The 23,583-nt window shown below is 45.1% G+C and overlaps 1 protein-coding gene across 1 annotated transcript in view; it reads left to right on the top strand.

The window, feature by feature from the left end:
* The window catches only part of LOC138548002 (cytochrome P450 4B1-like), a 166,739-nt gene that overhangs the window by 130,183 nt on the left and 12,973 nt on the right, over positions 1–23,583 (top strand). The window lies entirely within an intron of this gene.

Genomic DNA, 23,583 nt, shown 5'->3' with positions numbered 1-23,583 from the left:
TCAGGCAGATGGTGGAAGAGAGAGTCAACCTAGCTGATGCCTGTGTGACTCTGGAACAAAAGCAAAAGTTGAAACAAGTTTTCTTGGATTTCCAAGATCTCTTTGCGGTAGACTCATATGACTGTGGTCGCACTGACATCCACACAACAACAATCCCCACAGACCCTGGCATGACTCCTGTGTTTGTGAAGCAATATCGCTTGCCTCTCGCGTCAATGGAGTCCCTTACTGAAATAATTAAGAACCTTGAGTCCCGGGGAATAATCCGTCCAGTCCACAGCACCTTCAATAATCTGGTGCTGGGAATATTGAAGCCAAACGGCCAGTGGAGACTCTGCGCCGACCTCAGGGAGCTCAACAAACGGGTCCATACTTCCCGATGGCCTCTGCCCTACATTGACCAAGGGCTGGCCCAGATCCAGGGGTCACAGGTATTCACTGCAATAGACCTGACCAATGGATACTGGACCGTGCCTGTCAGTAGAGAGGACCAATACAAGCTGGCTTTTACCTTTGGGGGCCAGCAGTATACATGGACCCGGACTCCCTTCGGATACCTTAACTCCGGTAATGAGTTCAACATTTTCCTACATAAGGCCATGCCCGACCTGGGTGCGAGGGGTAACCTGGCTTATGTAGATGATGTCCTCATCAAAAGTTCATCTGTGGAGGAACACATAGCGGAGATCCGTTATGTTCTGACCCAGTTGAGGGCCGCCGGAGCAAAACTTTCCTTTCAGAAAGCACAGTGGTGTAGAACCCGTATTAATTTCTTGGGGCATGAGATTACTCCTCAGGGTCTCTGTCCCCAGGAAAAGAAAGTGGAAGCACTTCAGAAACTGAAAGACCCCACAACTCTGCGGGAACTAAGGAGCCTCCTTGGACTGACTAATTACAGAAGAAAGTTCATTGAGGGCTACGCAGAGATCACTAGACCCCTGATTCATCTCCTGAAGGGGGGGGTCAAGTGGGAATGGGGTCCAGAACAAGCCGAGGCAGTAAGACAACTCAAAAGAAGCCTCTCACAAGCGCCTTGCCTAGCTTACCCTGTCAGAAACAAGGAGTTCTTCCTGGAGACGGGGTTCTCTAATACGTGCTTGACGGCAGTATTATACCAAAAGCATGACAAGGTCAATAAAGTAATCTCCTATGCGAGCAAAACTTTATCCTCTGTGGAGGAAAAATTCAACGATTGTGAGAAGGCACTCCTGGCAACGGTGTGGGCATTGAAGAATTACCGCCCGTTTATCCAGGGGGAACACATCATAGTGGAGACTCCACACCAGCCTCTGCAATATCTCCAAAGTGACAGAATCAGGGCCGGAAATGTGAGTAATTCCCGAATTACTTCCTGGATTCTATCAATGCAAGGCTTTCCTGTGGAGGTCAGATATGGCCAAAACAAGAAGAGTCCACTCGCGCAAGGTCTGGCTGACTTGCATGATTGTGCCAGAGAAAACTGTCTCGAGGACAAAAGTCTAAAAATCAAGGACAACACGGAAGCATACCTTAATTCCCCACACAAAGTCTTTGAAGAGGACAAGTGTGAGGGAATGCCCACTGTCTATGTGGATGGATGCTCTTACCATGTTGACAACAACGGGGAGAAAGAACTGGTGGCCGGCGTAGGAAATGCATGGGTGAATGAGTCCCCAGAACCCTCCGCTGGATACAAAATTGGTCCCCGAAGTAGTCAGGTGGCAGAATTGATGGCTGTGCATCAGGCCATCCTCACTGCTGTCCAGCATCAACTCCACGAACTGGTCATAATCACAGATTCGGATTATGTACGGAACGGGTTCGTGGAGCACCTGGTTAATTGGAAAACCAGAGGCATGTTATGTGCTAACAACAAACCCTTGAAACATGGGAAGTTGATCCAAAACATTGATGATCTGGTCACCTCGAATGAGATGACCATCTATTGGAAAAAGATCAAGGGTCATTCCAAAGTAGAGGGACCAGACAAAACTGGAAATGACTTAGCTGATCAGCTGGCCAAAACCGGGGCCATCCAAGGGGATCTAATTGAGATTGAGTCCCTATTGGGGGTAATCCAGGTCACTGCTATCACTAGGTCCCAGACAAATGCTCACAACGACCTCTCAATTGTACAATGGAGTAAGGAGACCCCTGATGCTGATTTGATTACCGCTCAGAAGGGGGATCCAATTATTGGTAAGTTTTACCAGCACCTTGAGGACCCTGAGAACTTTCCCTTGACGGATACCGATTATATTGGGAAAGAGGACCTAAGAGTGTTGATGAAATGCCCAAAAATGTTCCGAATCCAAGACGGTTTGCTGGTAAGGAAATCCAAAGCTGGCCACGATCAGTGGGTGGTTCCTACCTCATTCCGAAGCCTGATGTTAAGTCACGCCCATGATGCGGCCACCGCCGGTCATAGGGGGTTCCACACAACATTGGAAATCTTAAGAGAGGTTGCATACTGGCCACACATGGGGCAGGACCTCGACCAATACTTGAAGGGGTGTCTTGTGTGTGCACAATTTCAGCCATCATCCCTCTCACACCGTGCGCCTCTCCAAAAGCGGGGGATGACACTGCCATGGTCAGATTTACAAATCGACTTTGTAGGCCCCGTGATTCGCTCTGCTAGGGGGAATAAGTACATGTTGACTGTGACATGCTTGTTTACCAAGTGGGTGGAATGTCTCCCAGCCCCAAATTGCAAGGCAGAAACGGCAGCTGCCCTGATGATTAACCACATCTTTTCCTGTTTTGGTCTACCTCAAAGGATTGAGTCAGACAGGGGTAGCCACTTCACCAGTGAAGTAATGACAAAGATGTGGGAGATACTGGGGGTCAAAAGGAAGTTGCATATTGCTTACAGGCCAGCTTCTTCTGGGGCAGTAGAGAGATATAACCGAACCATTGTGAGCATATTAAAGAAGTTTGTGGCAGATTCTGGGCCAAGTTGGGATATCCGATTACCTCTGGTCCTAATGGCCATCATATCTACCCCTTCATCTGCAACCAAAATGTCACCATTTGAGTTGATGACTGGATGCAAGATGGTGCTTCCTCAGCATTTGCTCTACAGGACCCAAGAGCAGACACTGATAAATGCCTCCACCACTCATGAGTATGTGGAGAATTTAAGGAAACACCTTCAACATGCTTTTGCTTATGCTCAGCGGAATCTAGAAAGATCAGCTGATAGCATGAAGACCCACTATGACCTGAAAACTTCCAGGAAGGAATATCAGGTGGGGGACCGGGTCTATCTATACAACTTCCAAAGAAACCAGGCAAAACAGCGGAAATTCTTGCCTACATGGAAGGGACCCTTTGAGATCATCGACAAGATCTCCCCTGTGGCCTACAAAATCCACATCCCCAAAGGTCCTTTGGCAGAGGGGGAAGACAAGTGGGTCCACATAAACCAGTTGAAATGTTGCCATCCCAGGCACACTCTGCAACAACTGGAGGAATCCTCTGGAATCCTAGCGGGTACTGTCTCAGATTAATTCAGTTCCAATCCTAAAACATACCACATCTAGTCTCTAAAATATTGTGATTTGCATGAAACTGTCTCTTAGTTATACTGTTTTTTTTTCAAAATAAGAATGTAATGTTTCATTATGATGAAATGCATATGCTGCCCCACTATCTCAGCAGTGGTGGAAAAAAGTCTATGAATAGGTATTGCCGCTCTTCCTTTGTCGTCCTAGGAGAAAGAAAACCTTGAGACGGGCCAAGGAGGACGATCCGGAGACCGGGAGCAGAGACGCAACGGGCCCGGGGTACCGCCAAATCTTCCCATCAGGACCGGCGAGGAGGACCGATCGATCCACCGGATGAAGGAAGAGATGCTGAACTGTGCCATCTATTGGAAGAAGATGAGGAAACATCCCAGGTCTTGCGAGTCCCATTCGTGAAATAGAATGGCCATCGCAAGAGGGGTGCTTGTGGGATGTATTTACCCATGCATCCGAGCCCTACCTCAAAACTGTGCAGTATTGACATGGAAAACATCATGATGGCCAGAGCTTCCCAGAAAATGCACAGGGAAATGCATGAAGAATAGGCTGCCACTCATTTTTGCCGATGTTATGGGCACAGAAGGACGCTGCCTAAAACCACCATTGGACTACCCACACAGTAGTCTGAAACCATTGGGAGTGGCAATGCTGATTGCCAAAAGCAAACCCATAACTGTTGGGAATTCATTTTCTTAAATCCCAAAAAGGGATGCAGTACCAGTACTCACCACTATCAAAAAGCCGGCGTTTTAAAACCACCAGATTTTGTAGAAAACTGAATAAATGAACCCAAAACATGCCAAAGAAAGACATTTTTTTTTTTTTTATTCTTTTATTTGCATTTGGTTCATAATACACAACAATTCATGCAGAACCTTTACAAAATTTAAAATATTACAAATAATCATTTTACAATTACAAAAATAGCTCTAATTCATTCTCAATGTGTTTACAAAAACTTGCCAATTCATATATTAAGGGTTTGTGACATCCCTGCATCATTCTGGTCCACAAAACTTCAAGGCAGTCCTCAAATTCAATTTCCGCAAATTTCCTCAATTTGAGTGTCCTTGTATTCTTAAAATGCGGACAGTACAGTATAAAATGTTTCAACGTTTCGTACGATTCATTACATTCAACAAATCGACATCCCACGCGATCATTTAATTTATTCATTTCCCAGTTTTTAGTCCGTTCCCGTGTATGGTATAGATTTAATCCAAAGCGAATATATACCTTTTGGATATTTTCGCAAGGGAATAACAAAACATGGTCATAACGTGGAATGCGCTGTTTTACATGCATACTGTATTCCTTATACAACACATAGGTTTTAATTAAATCAATAGTAATACACCAATCCATTTCAAAAAGTTTTTTCTTAACAAAACCGGGACGATATTGCATGTCCTCAACGGTTGTATTTATATTATCTAAAATTTGTTGCATTTTCAATTGATAATTAAAAAGGGATTTTGGAGTTTGCATGCCCAACATTTTATTTAAATCGATATACAATGAGTTAATAGGAGGATAATGAATTTTAACGTAATTGGACAATTGTCTCCATTTCCAACGAGTTGATAAAGACATTTTAAGAGGTGGATCCAATGTAAAGTTATATTCTGAAGTGACTTGAAGGTTTATAACAAGACTGGCTGAGCTGTGGATTTCAGCAGTTTAAGTAAATTTGGACTGAAAGACACTACAAATCTAAATGTTTAAATTGACTGAGTGACCTATTTTTGAGTGTCACATAGGTTGCAATTGTTTAAATGTCATAGTTTTGAACTTAGAATCAGCATTCTAGCTGCATATGTAAAAATGTTTAGTTTTATTTGAATGCAGAAACTGGGGAACAGAAATGACATGTAGCTAAAAACTGGCTTAAAGAGATTCCAATTTTGCCTGGCAACTACCCCCCATCAGGAGTGAAACTTGAGTCACAGCTGTGTTCCCAGGCCTATCTGCCTTTTGCTGGCCACACTAAGGATATGCCATCTCTCTGATAATTGAATTAAGGGGAGCCCCCACAGAATACAGGAGCTCTGAACAAAGCCCTGTCCTGACTCAGGCAAATGTTTTATTGGCGGGAGTCGTAAATGGAGCTTCCTCTTGGCAGAAGCTGGGAGGGGCAGGGTCTCTGAGCTTGGCAGAAACTGGAAAGACTGGTTTCTGTACCATGTGACATGAAAAGACACACCTCTATAGCCAGAATATGGTTTTAGAAAAAGATGAATAACTCATAGAGCGGACTTGTGAAAATTTTATAAATGACACCATAATTCTTGTGATTTTTCTGCCCACATTTTAGGAGGTTTTTAGAACCGGTGGCATGTTCAGGGGGGTTTTAGCGGAAAAGAGGATATTACTCAAAATGTGTGCATGTGAAAAATCTGACACTTCATCAACTAATGTCCATACTCCTTGCGCACATGTGTGTAAATTTGGGGTAATGTCCGGGATTGCAAACCAGTTAAAAAGTGCAAAATATCGCTATTTCTGAATGCAAGCCCCCAGGAAGAGCAGAGTTTGAACAGGGTATACCTCCTGTAATGCATGATGGGTGCATATGATTTTAAAACAATATGTACCTCTGCAAATATGTATTTGGTTCAAATCTAGATTTGTGTGCAAGTTGACAGGAGGAGTGGACTCTCTGCAGGCTGTAAAATGACATCACTCTGACACAACCTAGCTCCCCCAATCAGGGGAGAAATGAAAGCTTGGCCAATGATAAGTGGAGAGGGGCTGGCTAGTGATGCTGCTCACACACACCCATTTTCAAAACACATAAAAGCAGAGAGACAGGACAGATAGGGACCTTCAAATCCATTTGCAGCTGGAAGCTCTGCCGGGAAAATCCATACTTTACCTCCATCAACCTTCAAAGAGCAGACATAGAGACTTCAAATCTATCAAATTTCCAAAACCAGAGAGAGAGCAGAGCTGACCCAGATCACTGTTAGCAGAACCAGAGAGAGCTGACCCAGATCACTGTGAAGTGCAGAGTCCAGTCTAAAACCTGACCAGATCCGTGGCGAGGCCCATTTCACTCAAGAATATAGTGTGAGTACCTAGAAAACTGTGCAGAACCAATCTCTTAGTTAAAATAATATAATCCAAGCTATTTTAATCTAAGTAGAACTGCCTCCTAACTGTCACCTGTCATTTGTAAAGCTGTCACCTGTGATTTGCTAGTTGCAAGCTGCACTTGTCTTTGTGAACTTTAAAATTTCAATCTGAAAAACGACCTTTATTTAATCGCTCATATCTCCGTAACCGTTTGTGCTAGAGACTTGCAGTAACTTTCATCTGGAAGCTGAGATCCTAGGCTGTCTTAGGACCCCAAAACGATAGTGATAGTCCTTGTAGTTCCTCTGTAATCTCGCTCGGCGCATTCGCGAATTTTGCCGCGATTTGCAATTTCTTCACGTGTAAAAATCTGCTGCTGCTTGTCTTTCATTTGCCAGAAATTCGTTTAACCTGCTAATTATCCCTGAATCATTGCAAGAGTGAGCCTGGACTAATATTAACTAGATACCACTCACCCTGAACCTCTAGAGGGAATTAAAAGCATTTTAACATATTTTCACTCCATTGCCAGCACATATAAAAGCATTTTGCCTGTGTTTAAAACTCCGATCTGTAGTCTAAGCTTGCTGGGGTTAACTGAATCACATTTAATTGCATTTCTGAGAACTGTGTGCCTTCCTTCCATTTCCTTGCATTGCATAAAAGGGGGGGGGGGTGAATTGTCCAAGAAAGTGATTACATTGTCTTTTGCTGAAATCCTATCAAGTTATTTTCTATACTGCATTTCATTCCACATTGCATCCATTCGAAACCATAAAAGTATTGTTGCTATCTTATCCATTTCATGTCAACTCCTTAGTGATTATAAAGAAGTGTGCTAGTGCCAGATTCTCCGTTGTTAATCTTTATCATATCAGATTAAGTGTGATATTCAATTATTAATTTATTATAAAGCGTGATATATATATATATATATATATATATATATATATATTGTTTAAATTATCAATTAAACCTTTTAACTTGCAAAACAGAACTACTTCTTGGCTCAGTGGGGTCAGGAGGATTCCAAGAGAGGGGTGTTATATAGGGGTAGTCATCCAGAACGCATGAACTGGACATAAAGATATATCAATAAGGGTTTTCATTCAGTATTCTAGACTAGGCGTTGACTTGGCTGTAGTGCTGAATTGAATCCTCTTACAGGTCTAATGTGGAGAAAAAACACACTGGTCCCATGGTGATTATTCTTTGGTTGTTCGGCAGTGGATGTCTTTCCAGTACAATGCATTTGTTTAGTTCTCTCATGTCCACGAAAATCTGTATCTTCCCCATACTTTTACTAACTACAACCAATGGAGAAACCCACTCTGAGGCATCAATGCTTTCAGTTATATCCTGTTCCACCAATTTCTTTAGCTCTAAGTTGACTTAATTTCTCATAGAGAGGGGTATGCTCTGCATTCTTTATGCCACTTGTGTACAGTTATCTTTGAGTATTATCTTTTGAACAAACCATTGTAGGCACCCAACCTTGTCTTGAAAAATGCCCTGCATCACATTTGTTCCTACTGATGGACCTCCCACTGACAGAACAGACTCCTCTCTGCATTAGGGTGAAGCTTGATTAATAACTTCTTTTGGTGTGTCTGTTGGGTAAGATTTCCACAGAGCTGGTAAATCTTCCTTTCCTGGTTCAACCGCAGAACTTTTTGCTTTTCTAGTGGGATATTTTTCATTAATACCTCATTGAGTGGGAACCTTTTTCCACACTGACCTAATCTTTAACTCTTTTTATGGGTGTCATTTCTAAGACTCTCCATAGTGTCTTTTTAAAGTTATCATGTTTAACAACTTATTGGCAATATGTGCCTGTTGTTGCTGGGTAAGCCCTAGGGGCTCCCCATTTAACTTTCTTGTGCTAACCTTGAGTGAACTACAGTTCCCAAGGGTAGAAAGGATCTTGATCCCTTTTACATTTTTTTCTGTGAAACCAGCAGACCCCACCTTATGTGGACTGCTGGGGAGATACAATGTATCCTCTTTCACATTAAAACTGTAACAATTCTGTTTCAAAGACAAGCTTACCTTTAATGTCTGGCGGCAGTGATACCTTTTATTAATTTGGTGCACCTTTACCGCGGGCTGTGGTCACAGCTGCAGTAAAGGCACCTAAGGGTGCTCATTTTACCAAAATGGCCCCTGTCTTCTTTTTCGGCCATTTAGTGTTTCTTGTTGTTTCTTGTTCCTTCCCCTGACCTACAGTTTGTGTGATTTGTTTTCGGCGGGAGTCCCCTGGACACCCCGCCCAGGCTCCAGTCAGTCTGTAAGCACAGGAAGTGGCGGAGGAGTCCAAAACCTCCCCATCCTTTGTCTTACGCCTTGCTTCAACTGGGACAAATCCCAGTGGGGGGCTGGCTGTCCTGATTGGACAACCAGACTCCCCTTTCTTGTAAAATGCGGGGAGAGAAGGCCGAGGTTATGCTGTAGTTCCTGATGAATACTGGAAACCTGGACGCTGAAGTCATGTTGACCACTGTAACAGTAGACCAAAGAGGATGACGAAGGAAAAGTGGCGGAGATGATTTCCAGCGACCGGAGAGCCTGCTGTGTAACTGGAGCCTGCTGCAGCCCTTCCTTCCAACTGACCTGGTGTATCAGAAAACGATGAGCCTGGCGAATCCCACTATACTCAAGAAGACATGCATTTTGAGCCATCCAACGGGTTGCTGCAACCTTGCGCTCTTGCAATACCCCAATACCCTGGGACCTCCAGCCACTGTGCGGTGCACGGTCTTCCCAATTCCGAATCTTGCTGAAACTTCCTGGGGATCCTGGTCTCGAGAGACACCAATCGAGTCCAAAAAGTCCCCTCACAAGAGTGCTAGACCTTTGTAATGACAAGAATTCAACCCTGATATTCTGTCTTCTTCTGTGCTCCTTGAAAAGGCGCCAAATCTGCAGAACCGCATTCAGCCATGAGGGAAATCTTGCCTATAGCCTTCTTCATCGATCCCTGCTGCAAAGTCCCTTCTGAGGTCTTGTGTTCAGTCTCCAGGACAATGAATCCACTGACCGGGTAATTGGCTGCAGTCCCTGAGGTTCTCCTGCTGCAATCTCTTCTTCATTGATGAGGTACTGTGTTGACTTGAGTATATACTTACCTTAAGCCTTTTAGGATTTCTGTGTAGTCCTGGGGTGTTTTCTGGGATTGGGAGTTCCCTCATCCAGTGCACCCAGGCCCACTGCTAGAATCCTGCTAGGGTGTCTTCTGTGAAGCCCCTGGACCCTCTTCTAACTCTAAAAGTAAAGTACTCACCTGTTTGCCCAGTTTTCCTACGGAACTCTGACTTTTGGTACTAAAGAACTTATTCTAACACTGCCTGTTGGTCACTAGTCCCAGTGACCCCCCTTCTCCCACTGAGAATACTCATGCTCCAAGAATATGGGAACGACTTTGAAGGGATTGGGACTTCTGCCTAGAAAAGAAATCAAGTGTTTTACTTACTTGTAAAGAGTTGGTTGGTAACTGTAATTCTAAGAGTGAACAGTTACAAAAGTTCTTACTGATCTTGAATGTGTGATGCACTATTCTTAAAAGTATGGTTAACATCGTGTTCTTCCTTAGCCACTGTTTTGCCAGTCTAATAGAAAGTAAATGTGAAGGTATTTTGGTATTTTACCCTCATGTGATTAGGTTGTGCCTCTTTACAAATGTAATTTGTTGGTTTCACCAGATTATTCCTGTGGGGTAATTGTATGAGTGTCGTCCAACTGTTGGTATCACCAGGTTAGTCCTGTTAGGATAACAGTACGAGTTTCCCTCAACTGGGTTTTGCTTCCCTTGACTTGCTGCTAGCCTGTCCTTAATAAGTCTACATTTGGTTGTTGCCTTCCTAGAATAACTATTCAGTAAAGTGTGACATTGGGTTTTACTTTCCCCTTCATTGTGAAGTTAAAGTATGTGGGTTTATCTTAACCTTGTGTTAGCTGTGTGCCATCCAAAATAAGTTACCAGAGTTATTGCTTACCTCAATCTGGGGTTCCCCGATTTCAAAAGCATCTGTAATTGTATATTACATCCCTAGGTTTTACTCACCTGGTATAACTGTGTGTTATGAAAAAAGTAGTTATAGATTTTTTACTGCACCTAGGATAAGTGTTTCACTATTCACCAAACGTATATTGTACAGTTGACTGTTTAGGTGATTTGTTCCAAGAGTCACTGTACAACTTGAAGGGCCTACTGCCCTTGTATTACCGAATGTAATCTGAAAGTAACCATTGGTCTTTTACTACCAAAGAATAGGCTTGACCTATACCTATACTAAATGTATACTGTAATTTCTTATAATGTTTTAGTACTTACTTATCCCTAGATTTATCTGGGCCTACCTGTATTTAAATAAATCCTTTATTTGTACAATACACAGTGTTTCAGTGTTTCTTTGAATCATTTGTATTACAATTTCACTTGCACTGTTTATACTGCCCTCTCGCCCTCCTAAAATAAGCCTGGCTGGTCTGTCTATGCTACTTTAAACTCAGGTGGTACAGCCTTATACTAAGAGTGGAGTCTGGTACTGCCTCAGTTGAATGGTTTTACTAAGCCCTTAGTTGGACTTCAGAATAACTGTCCTAACATTGTCCAACTTAGTAGCGGTGTGGCACTTTCTTCGAGATGTATACTTTCCCAGTAGTATTCCTTCCTTTGAAACTCAACGTGGTGTAGTACCAACCTACTAGGTCTATAGTCGCGCCCCTATAGAATCTTAGGCATATATCGACTTAATTTAAAGGCTCATGTCCTATGTTCTCCCAGATTTTCTTTGGCATCAAAGTGTACTTGGCCATGATGCTGCGGGAGGGAGCCGACCCTACAATATTGCACATGTGCCAGCTCCTATGACTCGTCTCTGCTCTTGAAGGTGATGTGTATTGTGGTTAGTTGAGTGCAGCCTGCCAAATGACGGGTCAAAAACCTGGATGGCCGGGCCTCCTTTTTGATCGTTTTGTGAGGGCAGGCAACACCCTCTGCCGAGTTCACCACATAGCAGACGGCTGTCCTGGGCCTGGATAGCAAAGGAGCGCACCCATTGAAAAGTTGCCTCACACTAGGGTGCTGCATCTCTTAAGGTCTTTGTTCTCAGTGAGAAGGGGAAGGGCGAGTTTACAATAGGCAGGATGGTTCCGTGGCCAATGGAAGAAGACTTTCACCATCTTGATTCTCCCTGTCTCTCTCTCGTTCCTGTCTCCTCCACTTCCTCTGAAGCACTTTGGGTGTGACATCAGAAGAACAAAGTCCACTCTGCTCAAGAGCAGAGATTGGACTACTAATCCAGGCTAGCTGTAGTTCAATCACATGAGGACTTTGGTCTTTAAAAAGGGGGTCACCCACCCATTAGTCAGATTCGCTCAGCAGAAGATCTCAATGGACTTCCTTTGGGAAAGCTGCACTTTCCAAAGCCCTCAGCCTGAGGTGACGAAGGAATCATCAAAGACAGAGGAAAGGTCTATTCCCTATCCATTCCAAGGGCACATTGGCAGTGACCTCTGTTGTGGATCAGCATCTGCCACTCAGCACCGAAATCTCGTGAGCTCGGAGAGCAGACCATGAATGGAACTATCCTATCAACGAGTCCACCTGAGTGTGCCTTACAGCAACCAGAGGATCAGACAAGCCGAAGCTCCCTGTTCTACCGGACCGATTTGGTCACTCAATTTTCACCACTCCTGAAAGAAGAGGGAAGTCACTGGTGCTAGCTGCTGCTATCCACCACCTCTTTGAACTTGCGTGCACTCTCAAGCAGCTTGACACTGCATCCTGTCTTAGTTAAAGCTTGTCACCTGCTAGGCGTGAAGTTACTGCTCAATGCCGGGATCCAAAGTCACACATGACCTCTAAACAGGGGTTACAACCACGGCTCAATCCAGCTAGCTCTTGAACTGTCGACTCATTGATCGAACACCGACATACCCAAGATCACCGCTTCAACGACCTTCCCAGCCAACTCAAACCGCTGGAGCACCACCCATCGGCTCCTTCTGGTGACTAAAGCCCAACTCAGCCTGGCCAATTGCAAAGTGTTCCTGGGACTGATCCTGCATCCTTAAGAACCACCCTTCTACCACACAGAGCGACCAACTTCACCCGGTTGATGCTGGGGCTTCCACAATCCAGTGAACTAAGCTTGATCCGTTCGCATCTAAATTTAACACATGGTTTGACTTCGTCAGCTCACCCAGAACTGAATAAAGGTACTGTTGATTCTGAACTCCCCCTGGGTTCACTTGTACCCTAGAGACTGGTTAGGCCATGATCACTCCTTCAACCAAGGTATCCTTTTTGTGTCTAGTGAATTACCTACAAGCCCTGGAACTATGCTGACAGCGCTACTTCCTCCAGTCTGTTCTTCATTTGAGGGGAATTTTTCTACAGTATTCTCTATTCGTTCTACGTGCTAAGGGTGTGTTTGATTAAAGGATATATATTTTGATATATATTTGATTAGACATTCCCTTGTTTTGGACTGTTAAACTGTGTTGTTTGGGTCACTACTGGTTCACCTTCAGACCCCTCTTAAGAGCAAAGCCTTCCCTGAACCTACGTTACCACAAAAGGCAAAGGAGGTATATCTCTTTACTGTCCCTGTGTTACATTTATGATTGTGTTGTGTTTTGGTTTGTCGAAGTGTGAGAGCTGAGTGGGCCATTGTACCCATACCTACCCATCTACTCTTGCAGACCACTTAATCGTAGACATAAAAATAATTGGAGAAAAAAATACACATTAATGGTGTTTTTAAGTCAGATATTTATGTACAAACAATACAACAGAACATGAGAAAGCATCTTGGATACGCCCACTCTCCAGTTAAAGGCTCCTCTGGTAACACCAATAAGGAAGTAATCAGCTCATACCAGCAACACCAGCAACATCAGGTACAACATCAGAGAGACCAACCACTGATGGTCTAGGCAATCAGGCAACAAGAGTGCTTGTTAGCATTTCTGAACTCCCTAGGGGGTGTCAAGCCAGGGGCATCTCAGTAAGGCTGGTACTGTGACCAGCCTCTTCACCTCTCTGCCGTTGCTTTTGCCTTCCTCCCTGCTGCACCTGTGAGTACTCCTAGCTTCAAAGCCACTGTGCAGTACTCACCTATAATGCATTCACTCCTGCTGCTCCTCCTACACATCTCTCCCTCTGCTTTCTCCAATCACGCTACAACTTCATATCTTTCCTATGCCTATTATAAAACTCACATCTCAAAACTGCCACTAATCCATCTCTCTTTCACCTACTTCAAACAAACATAGCTGACAAGCTAATCATACCTCGCCTAACACCTATCCACCTTGCCTCTCTTCCTCTGAGACCTAACTTTTCCACTCTTCCTTAATGCATCAACTGAACATTGCACTCTGGAATGCTCAGTCTGTATGAAATAAATCTTTCTTTATCACTGAAAACCCTGGATTTCTCCATGTGACACTGCCCTCTGGCGGTTCTATGCAACTACAAACTAACCTTCATTCACTCTCCTCGACTGAGTGGCAGAGGTGTAGCCGTCGGTCACTTACTCTGCTACCACCTCAATGCCTCACATATCTCCAATGCCACATCTTTTCCTACCTCTTTTGAATTCACTATCTCTATTATTGCGCTACCTTACTCGGTTCACATCATCTCCATCTATCAACGACCACAAATCCAGATACTTTCCTTGCATGGCAAGTGCAGGGGGAACAATATTCCATCAAAGATCACTTACCCTTTTTTAAGGATCATATGTACGTACCCACCAAGGACTTACAACAACAAATAATTTCAGGTTATCACGATTCTCTGATCGAAGGGCACCCTGGAATCACCAAGACTCTAGCCAAGGTAAAACAGAACTTCTGGTAGCCTGCCTGGCGTAAAGATGTCATCCAATATATTCAGTCCTGCGGAGTCTGCACACAAAATAAGTCGCAAAAACAAAAACCATCCAGTCTTCTACAACCTTTGGACATTCCTCCCACTCCATGGCACACTCTTTCCCTCGACTTCATCACTGACATACCTCCCAGTCAAGAGTTTAACACCATTCTTGTAGTTGTGGACTTATTCTCAAAGATGGCACACTTTATTCTGCTCAAGGGCCTCCCTGACGCATCCACTTTAGCCAAAGTGTTCCTGGATGGTATTGTTAAAGTACATGGCTTCCTATCAGTCCTGTTCTCCGATAGAGGTAGCCAGTTTGTCTCCAACTTCTGGAGAAAGTGTTGTGCAATGGCACAAATTGACGTCCGACTATCCACTAGCCATCATCCACAAACGGACGGTCAGACCGAGAGGACCAATCAGACCCTCGAACAATACCTACGGTGCATGTTGCACCATGAACTAAGAGACTGGAAAGATTTACTATGGATAGCCGAGTACGCATATAATAATTCCTTGCATTCCAGTACCGGGCAAACACCCTTTTATACCCTCTATGGTAGACACCCACGTACCTCAGAACTGGATCTTCCAACCAGTTTGGAAATGCCAGCAGTAAAAACACTTCACACAAACATCACTCAAGCTTTCAAAAAGCCAAAGAACATCTTATTCTCGCCAAAGAGAAGCAAAAGCAATTTGCGACCAACACCGGAAAAAAGCCCCTGACTATCAGATAGGAGACAAGGTTTGGCTGGCCGCCAGGTTTGTATCCATCAAGGGAACCCAGACCTTTCAACCCAGGTACCTAGGGCCTTACACCATCAAGGCAATTAATAATCAAGTGGCCGTCAAACTAGATTTACCACCTGACCTACAAATCCATCCGGTATTTCATGTGTCCCTTTTAAAACCAATGCAGCCCGGTACACGGTTTGGGACACCACCAAAACCCATACTTATTGATGGACAACCAGAATTCGTAGTCAGAGGCATCCTGGATTCCAAGTATTCAAGGGGCAAGCTATACTATCTGGTTGATTGGAAAGGATTTGGACCCCAAGATAGATCCTGGGAACCCTGTGAAAACATTCATGCACCACGCCTGATCAAAAAATATCATTGAAACTTTCCAACTAAACCTTGGCCGGACAAAAGGAACACCTTGAGAGGGACCTTGGGGGGGATTGCATGTCAGAAAACCCCCTGGCAAGCCCATGGGCCAGGAGGGTTCTTGGCTTGGGTCTCCAACAAACTTAGGCATCCTTTGCCTAGGCCCTCTTGGGGTCAGTCCTGGCGCCTTTGGCGCCAGGCTCATACTGAATAAAGTCTTGTGTTTAGGGAACTACTTTATTTCAAGTGCCAGCCAACATAGAGGCATCCACATAGCTTGGTTCGTTGGAACCAAGCTCTGCAGTATAGTGTTTTGGGTGTGGTAGCCTAGGAACTACTTTACCTGGACTACTTTCTTGAAGCTATTTAAACCACACCCGTCTTGGATAACATGCTTCGCGTTACTTTGCAATCCTGCAACGTGACGCTCATCGTGTTCAGCTGTACTCGAGAACCTCGGATGTACAGCATCTGTAAAGAGACAAAAGGACATCATTAACAGCAGCAGCTTACCTGTAATTTCATTGTTAGCAGCCCACAGCTCCTGCAAACAGCATCCTAGGATCAGCGTGTCACCCGAACCGGCGGATCTGCAAAAAAGGAAGAAAAAAGACATTAGACACTTTTACAACATAACAAATTGTGCCGAAAAGCTTACCTCGCAAGTCGCCCATCAACCAGCATCGCCTTGGGATTTCATACACCGGGTGAGCACCGCAATCTATGGGAAAGAAAAGACAACAGGTTAGCAAAGGCAAGGCATCATAGTGCTGGGCATAGCGCCTACTTACCACATCAAGGCGCTCTTAATACGGCATCATTTACCGGCAATACCCAATTCAGCCAATGCATCACATTGGACTTCCGTGCTCCTAAGGAAGAGAAAAAGACATTATTTAAACCAAGAAAGGCATGCAAGAATAACAACAATATACAACAGCGATAAGACCTACCTGAAAGACTCAAAACGGGCCGGCATCAGTGAAGTAACTAGATCGCATTCGCCCACAAAGGACAACGCGCCCCTGCCAAGAAAGCAGGACTGAGAGCACACCTGAATTAACAACAAGGTGAGGAGAGGTTCAGAGGGGCTGCGGGCATACGGGGTGGTGGGGGATTGCTTACCCCAATTGCCCAGTCTTGAACATTGCCCACCTGTATTCCAGGCAGAACTTCCCCGCTGGTCACACCTGGGAACCGCAGAGAAGGATACCAGAGTCCCTACGGCGCGGTGGTGTCCCCGTGGATACCAGGTGAGCGTAACACTTAGGTGACCTTAACCTTCCTTCTCCAACCACTTCTAAGAAATATGAACTACAGTTTTTTCTTAGTGGCCACATTCATGGCACACACACAAAGACTCACGCCAGAAAAGGAATACAAACCGCTAGGGAAAAAAGGGCCAAGAGATTCTTTCAAGGATAACACGTTTTAATCACACAAAAAGTAGGAGGCCAGCAAACGACTCTGCTGCTCGAAAACGTTCTGCTGAAAAATAGTACAAGCAGAAGTTTATAAGGAAACACATCATCGATAATGACATCACTTATACAGTAAAAACCTGCATGGCTGGTTGGTGAGACCCGATACATGGGCGGTCTGCTCCATAGTGGATACCAGGCTGCTATTGGTCCCAGCCCCGTCCGTCCATTTTCCATCACGTGGGGTAAGCTGGGCTCACCGTCTCCAAGGATTGAAGGTCACTTTCTTCATTAGTTACTCGTCTAAGACAATGCTAGTCTATCATTTTGGCAGGCACCTGGGAAGCTCTGGGACTGAAACAGGGGGAGGGTTAAGATCATGCTGACCCACACATTCTTCTCTCATTCCATATCGCACTATCCGCACACAAGGTTTCCACCCTCGCTTTGGACTACAATTGATTCCTTCCTGTGACCACTGGGTTTATGGTTAGTGGTCTGAGGCTGTGCCTAACATGCATTGTGAGGCGCCTGGTTCTGTCCAATGGCCTTGCAGGGTGCATTCCTTCTTGGGATAACTAGTAATCGCAACAGTTATAGAACAAAGGGACGTTTCGATGGAAGTTAGCGGCGTGGGTATCTCTACCATCAATGATTGGGCCTGTTCAGGTTTCTTCGTTGGACCTGTGTTCACTGTGCGGCTATGGGGGCCGACTGTTCCTACCATCACTACAAAAATGGTACTTATTTATGTGCGCTCACAAAGCCTATACATCTCTAATAGTGTGTTTGTGCAGGGTTTCTTAGCATGCCACCCCCAGCCCCTGGTACATCGCAAGTGCATCTATGGAATTCACCTCACTCTAAAGCGCCTATGATGTGTGGGAGAGGTTAATTACCTTCCCAACCCTTTCCACTTTATTCATAACCTACATACCCAACCAGGGGGTAACTCTTTGGATCTCTTTTTCATCTCCACCTATCTCTCAGCCACTAATACTACTGTCACACCAGCCCTATCTGATCACTCCATTGTTTCCACCACCATCTCCTTTTCACCCTCCAACCTCTCGTCACCGCTTTCCTTGCCTATTACTGAAATGAAATGTAAACCTTCTGCCATTCCTCCCTTCTCTCTGACCTACAGTTCACACTCTCCTCCTTCGCACCTGATGCCTCTTCTACTAACCCTGCCTTCTCCAGCTTCCAATACCTACTTTATGACTCATTCTCCTCTCATTTCCCACTGCTAACTTTCACCCCTAAGTCTCAGCATCATCAACCATCGCTCACCCCATTCATACGCTCTCTATGCAAACGTATGCATCAGCTGCTGTGCAAATGGGGGCCCTGACTCTGTTACCTTTCAGGGTTATCAGTCTTTCTATGTCCCGGCCACTAAGGGGATAAGAGGTAGATCTAGTGGTGGTTTATTGGTATGGGTCAATGTCACTCTTGGCTGGAAGGTAGCGGTTGTGGACTCGAGTTCACCAGATTTGCAATGAACATATTGTTGACTAAGGATGAAGTGATGTGCCTCTTTAACCTGTATGATAGACCCTCAAAGGGCTTGCTGACATTGAGGCACCTACAGAATTTGGATGATGCGTTTTTTCCCTCTCTACAGTGCCCCTCCTTTACTGTTGTGGTGGGTGATTTCAATATTCAACTGGAACCCCAGATTGATCTTGTAGGAATTTGGCAGGATTAGGACGAGGGATTGGATATTACATCTCCCAATGTTACTCCCTCTTGTCATGTGCACTGTTTTGCATTGGAGTCTGCGTGCATTCTGTTCAAAATGAATTTACAGGCGTGTAATGGCTGTTTTGCAATGGACCAGCCGACAAAAGAAAAACTTTTCATGGGCCAATGGGAGCTCTGTGATAGATTATATATTAATCTCAGTGAAAGATTGGGCTTGAAATGGTGATTTTAGGGTTCATGAGAGACCTGAGAGTAGCCATCATACCTTAGTAGTTACAATTCTGGGAAACAACAACGAGATGATCGGTAATGAGGATAATTGTTTTGCCCAACCGCTAACACTTATTGGCCAAGCCCTTAAGGCTGTTAGGTGGGCCAACCTTTTGAAACAGAAATTGAAATCACCTGTTTATGCAGCCATTTTGAGTAATATTGCTGCTATCCGTGGCACAGATTGTTCTGACCACATGGGATTGCAATAATTTGAACATCTTAAAGAAAATCTGATCCCCCCTTGTATCACTTCCAGGCAACGTTGTAAAGAAACACTCACTGAGTAAGGTTGGCTGGTATGATGCGACTTGTTGTGCCAAAAGGGATATTGCGGGCCTCATTCCAAGTTCGGCGGTAACCATGCCAGAAAAACTGTCAGGTTTCCACCAGACCTGGAATGAATTAGCGGCTCTGGACTTGCCGGAAATTACCGGGGCTTTACAACCCTGTTGATCCAGTAATTCCAAAGCTGGCGTTCCATTACACCCCATTCCCATGAAGTCCCATAGGACTCCATGGGAATGGGGACCGTGGAAACACCAGCACCCTTATTAACGGTGAAGGTATTTTCATTTCCGTCAGCAGGCAGGTGGCGTTACTTCCGCTAGGTCAGACCTGGCAGGAGTAATGCCACCCGCCCGCAGTACTCATATTCTGCCGGTCTGGAGAAAATGGTGGCCGCGGGTTTACCGCCACCGTTGTTTCCGGACCGGCAGACTCTGAATGAGGCCCTGTGTCTTGTGTAAACAACCCTGCATGGACTCTCAAACTACTCCTTCAATCCCTACCATTGAAATATAAGGAGTTAATAGGGAGGAAAAAAATGAGATTATGTAATTTCCAAATGGGACAAATTGAATGGAGCCTTGCAATCAAGGGATGCTGGTTCTTCTGGAAGTTGTTTGCTGACAGGAACTTGAATGCGGAGGGTGTTTCTCACTGTAATATTTGAGAGGTTGAATGCAATACTTTATTTCTCGAACTTGTATTAAGACAAAGTACTACCATCGCCTTGTGATGCCTTGTTTTTAGGCCTTCAAACTCTGCCTCTTCTTGATTCTATGTTGGTGATGTGGCGATAGCCCTTAAGGCTTTGAAGAATAATAATGCCTCAGGGCCTGATTTGATACATGTAGATTTGTTTAAAGATGAGGTAGTGATTTGGGCTCTGTTGTTGTCAAGGCTATTTAATGCTGTTTTGTCTAGTGGTGAGATGCTAGCCTCCTGGCTAAGGTGACATTCGTACCTATATATAAGAAGGGAGGCATGGTATCCCCAGCCAACTACCGGACTATTTCCCTCCTTGATGGTATGGGCAAACCTTTTGGGAAGCTTATAATTATCCGTCTCAGGAGTGGGCTGAACGTGAAGAAGTTATTAGTTATCTCCAGGCGGGATTTAGGCCTAATAGGGGTACAATCGATCATTGTTTTGTTCTCTTTATGATCATTGCTAAATATACAATATTAAGGAGAATGTATCTATGTGTGGTATTTTTGGACCTAAGAACAACTTTCAATACTGTTTCGAGAGGAGAACTATGGCGGTTCGTGTTGCAACGTGGAGCCCCCCTGATTTGGTGGCACTTATTCGCTCATTATATTCTGCTAATAAGGCCAGAGTGAGATATGGGTTGGGGCTGAGCAGACCCAGGAGTTTGGGGTAAATGCTGGTGTAAGGCAAGTTTGTGGCCTGCCCCCTTTTTACTTAACGTATATATGCAAGTAATTATTTTTTTTTTTTAAAACATGTTTTTATTATTTTGTAAGCAATACAAATAGTAAACAGTCCCTCAACTCCCCCTCCCACCTCCCCCCCCACCCTCTTCCGGAAGGATAGTCTTTGGTCCAAAGTGCTCGTGGCCTTATACTAGGAGAAGAAGTCCGAGATTTTTATAGAGTGCGGGCACCACTGTGCCATGTAGTCAGACTGGAGATATTCTAGCACTCCACCCCATTCTTTTATGAAGGAGCCATGTGTACCCTGGAGATTGTGTGTGATCTTTTCCATGGTCATTTGGGACCATACCTTGTGTAGCCAGGTGAACAGCATCGGAGGGTCTCTATTTTTCCAACCCTGGGCAATTGTTGCCCACGCCGCAATGAGTAGGCTCATAAAGCTTTTTCGCTGTGCCCTGGTGAGTGTGCTGGCATTGTGGTCCGTGAATCCACAGAGCCAGGTCCGCTCCGAGTATCGGTCCGCCTCTGGGAAGATCTTCTTCAGTTCGGCTATCACTCCTGTCCAGAAGATTTTAATCTTGGGGCAGTCCCACCACATGTGTCTCCACGAGCCTGCTTCTAGGCAGCCTCTCCAGCAGCGGTTGGGTGTCTGTGGGTACATATTGTTTAGTCTCTCCGGGGTGTAGTGCCATTGCGTGACAATCTTGAGCCACATTTCTTTGGTTTGAACTGCTCTGGTCAGTTTGTGAATATCGGACCACAGCGACTGCCACTGCTGTGTGGTAATGACTAACCCTAGCGTTTTTTCCCATCTTTTCATGTATGCCCACTTGATGTCTTCTCCCTGGGAGTTCATGAACCTGTATAGATTGGAGACTAGTTTTCTGTCTCCTGAGTCGGTGAGGAGAAACCTTTCAAAGGTCGTGAGTTCTCTTGTCGCCGCTTGGGTGATTTCCGGCGTGGCCAGCCAGTGTCTAAGCTGCTCATATTTGAATCTGTCCGCTTCGGTGAGATTCCACAGTGATCTGCAGGTGGCAAAGGATCTCAGCTCCCCGTCCGCGAACATCTCCCCTATTTTCCTGCAACCTGCTTCCTCCCAGTTTCCAAAAGCCCCTTGCTCAGTCCCCGGGGGGAACTGCCGGTTCCTGCAGATTGGGGTGAACGGGGCCGTAGTCGTGGTGATGATCTCTCTCCGAGTCTGCTCGTCCCATGCGTTCAGCGTGGTCTTCATGATCTCGCTAATGCGGAGATTCGGGTGTCTGTGCTGTTTAGGCGTCCATAGTAAGTCTTCCAGTGGTGTTCTGGCGACTGCCCTATCCTGTGTCACCCATATCGTTTGTTGATTGTCTCCTAGCCATTCTCTCAGAATCCTGAGCTGGGCCGCATGGTAGTAGTTCTTAAAGTGAGGGAGTGCAAGACCCCCATCCCTGATGTTGGAAGTGAGGATTGTTCTGGATACTCTGGGGGGTTTCCTGCTCCAAATGAATGATGAGACCGACTTGGCTAGGGCTCTGAAGAAGGAGTCGGGGACCCCAACTGGGAGGGCTTGGAAGTAGTACAGTATTTTAGGGAGAGTGTTCATTTTTATCGACTGTATTCTCCCCCACCAGGAAATATTTAGGGGATTCCACTTCTCAAGATCTTTTTGAATCCTGGCTAGGAGTGGGGGAAAGTTCTTGGTATACAATGTCTCTACCTTGTGTGTAAGTGTTATACCCAGGTATTTTATGCCCTCTTCCGCGACTTTTATGTCCAGGTGGTCTGCCTCTTTGCCCAATGTTACGCTGTTCCCTGCTAATATAAGCATTTCTGATTTTTTTTTATTTATTCTTAGGCCCGAAATGTTCCCAAATAGCTCCAGCAGGTGGAACGCCGCTTGGGCTGAGTTTGTAGGGTCCTCCAGTGCCAAGAGCATGTCATCCGCATAGGCTATGACCTTGTGTTGTGTCCCCGCCATCTCAATCCCTTTAATTTGATCTGTTTCCCTGATTTTAATAAGTAGGGGTTCTAGGAATAGCGCAAATAAGAGTGGCGAAAGAGGGCAGCCCTGTTTCGTTCCCCTAGATATTTCCACCCTCTCTGAGATTACGCCATTTACTGCTATCCTGGCTGAGGGGGAGGAGTAGTTGGCTTTGATCATGTTGATATACTGATTCCCAAATCCCATGTGCGCCAGGGTTCTAAAAAGCATTGACCATTCTACACGGTCGAACGCCTTTTCCGCGTCTAGAGAGAGAAGTATTGCTGGGGTGCGGGAGTATTTAATTTTTTCTATAAGGTGGACTATTCTTCTAGTGTTGTCATGTGTCTGTCTCCCCGGGATGAAACCCGATTGATCTGGGTTGATTAAGGAGGGGAGCAGTGGGGAGAGTCTGGCCGCCAGGATTTTGGAGTAGATTTTTGAGTCCATATTCATTAGGGCAATGGGTCTGTATGAGCCCGGGAGGGAGGGATCCTTCCCTGGTTTATGAAAAACCAGAATTTTTGCCTCGTTCATGGATGGTGTGACATTCCCACTATCTTTGAAGGTGTTAAGGAGTCGAGTAAGGAATGGGGCAAGGACGTCTACATATTTTTTATAGAATAGGGCTGTGAACCCATCCGGGCCTGGTGCTTTGTTGAGCGGGAGGCTCATTATCGCCTTCTTCACTTCACTATCGGAGATCTGGGCCTCTAGACCTGCTCTGGTTTCTTCTGAGATTTTTTGGAAGGGGATTGATGCCAGGAAACTGTTTTGATCCGCTTCGTTTGGGTTCTCTGTAGAGTACAGATTCTGATAGTATTCCCTGAAGGTGTTCCCTATATCCTCGGAGTTCGTTAGCGAATCCCCGAGAGCATTTTTGACTTTCTTGATGGTCGTTGCGTTCCTTTTCGACGAGAGCAGTCGGGCGAGAAGACGGTCGGCCTTGTTGGCTTTTATG

Source organism: Ambystoma mexicanum, chromosome 1q (genome assembly GCF_040938575.1).
Source record: "Ambystoma mexicanum isolate Mex_15411 chromosome 1q, UKY_AmexF1_1, whole genome shotgun sequence".
NCBI lineage: Eukaryota > Metazoa > Chordata > Amphibia > Caudata > Ambystomatidae > Ambystoma > Ambystoma mexicanum.
Note: the sequence above shows the minus strand (reverse complement) of the source record. Positions and strands in the feature narration are given on the sequence as shown.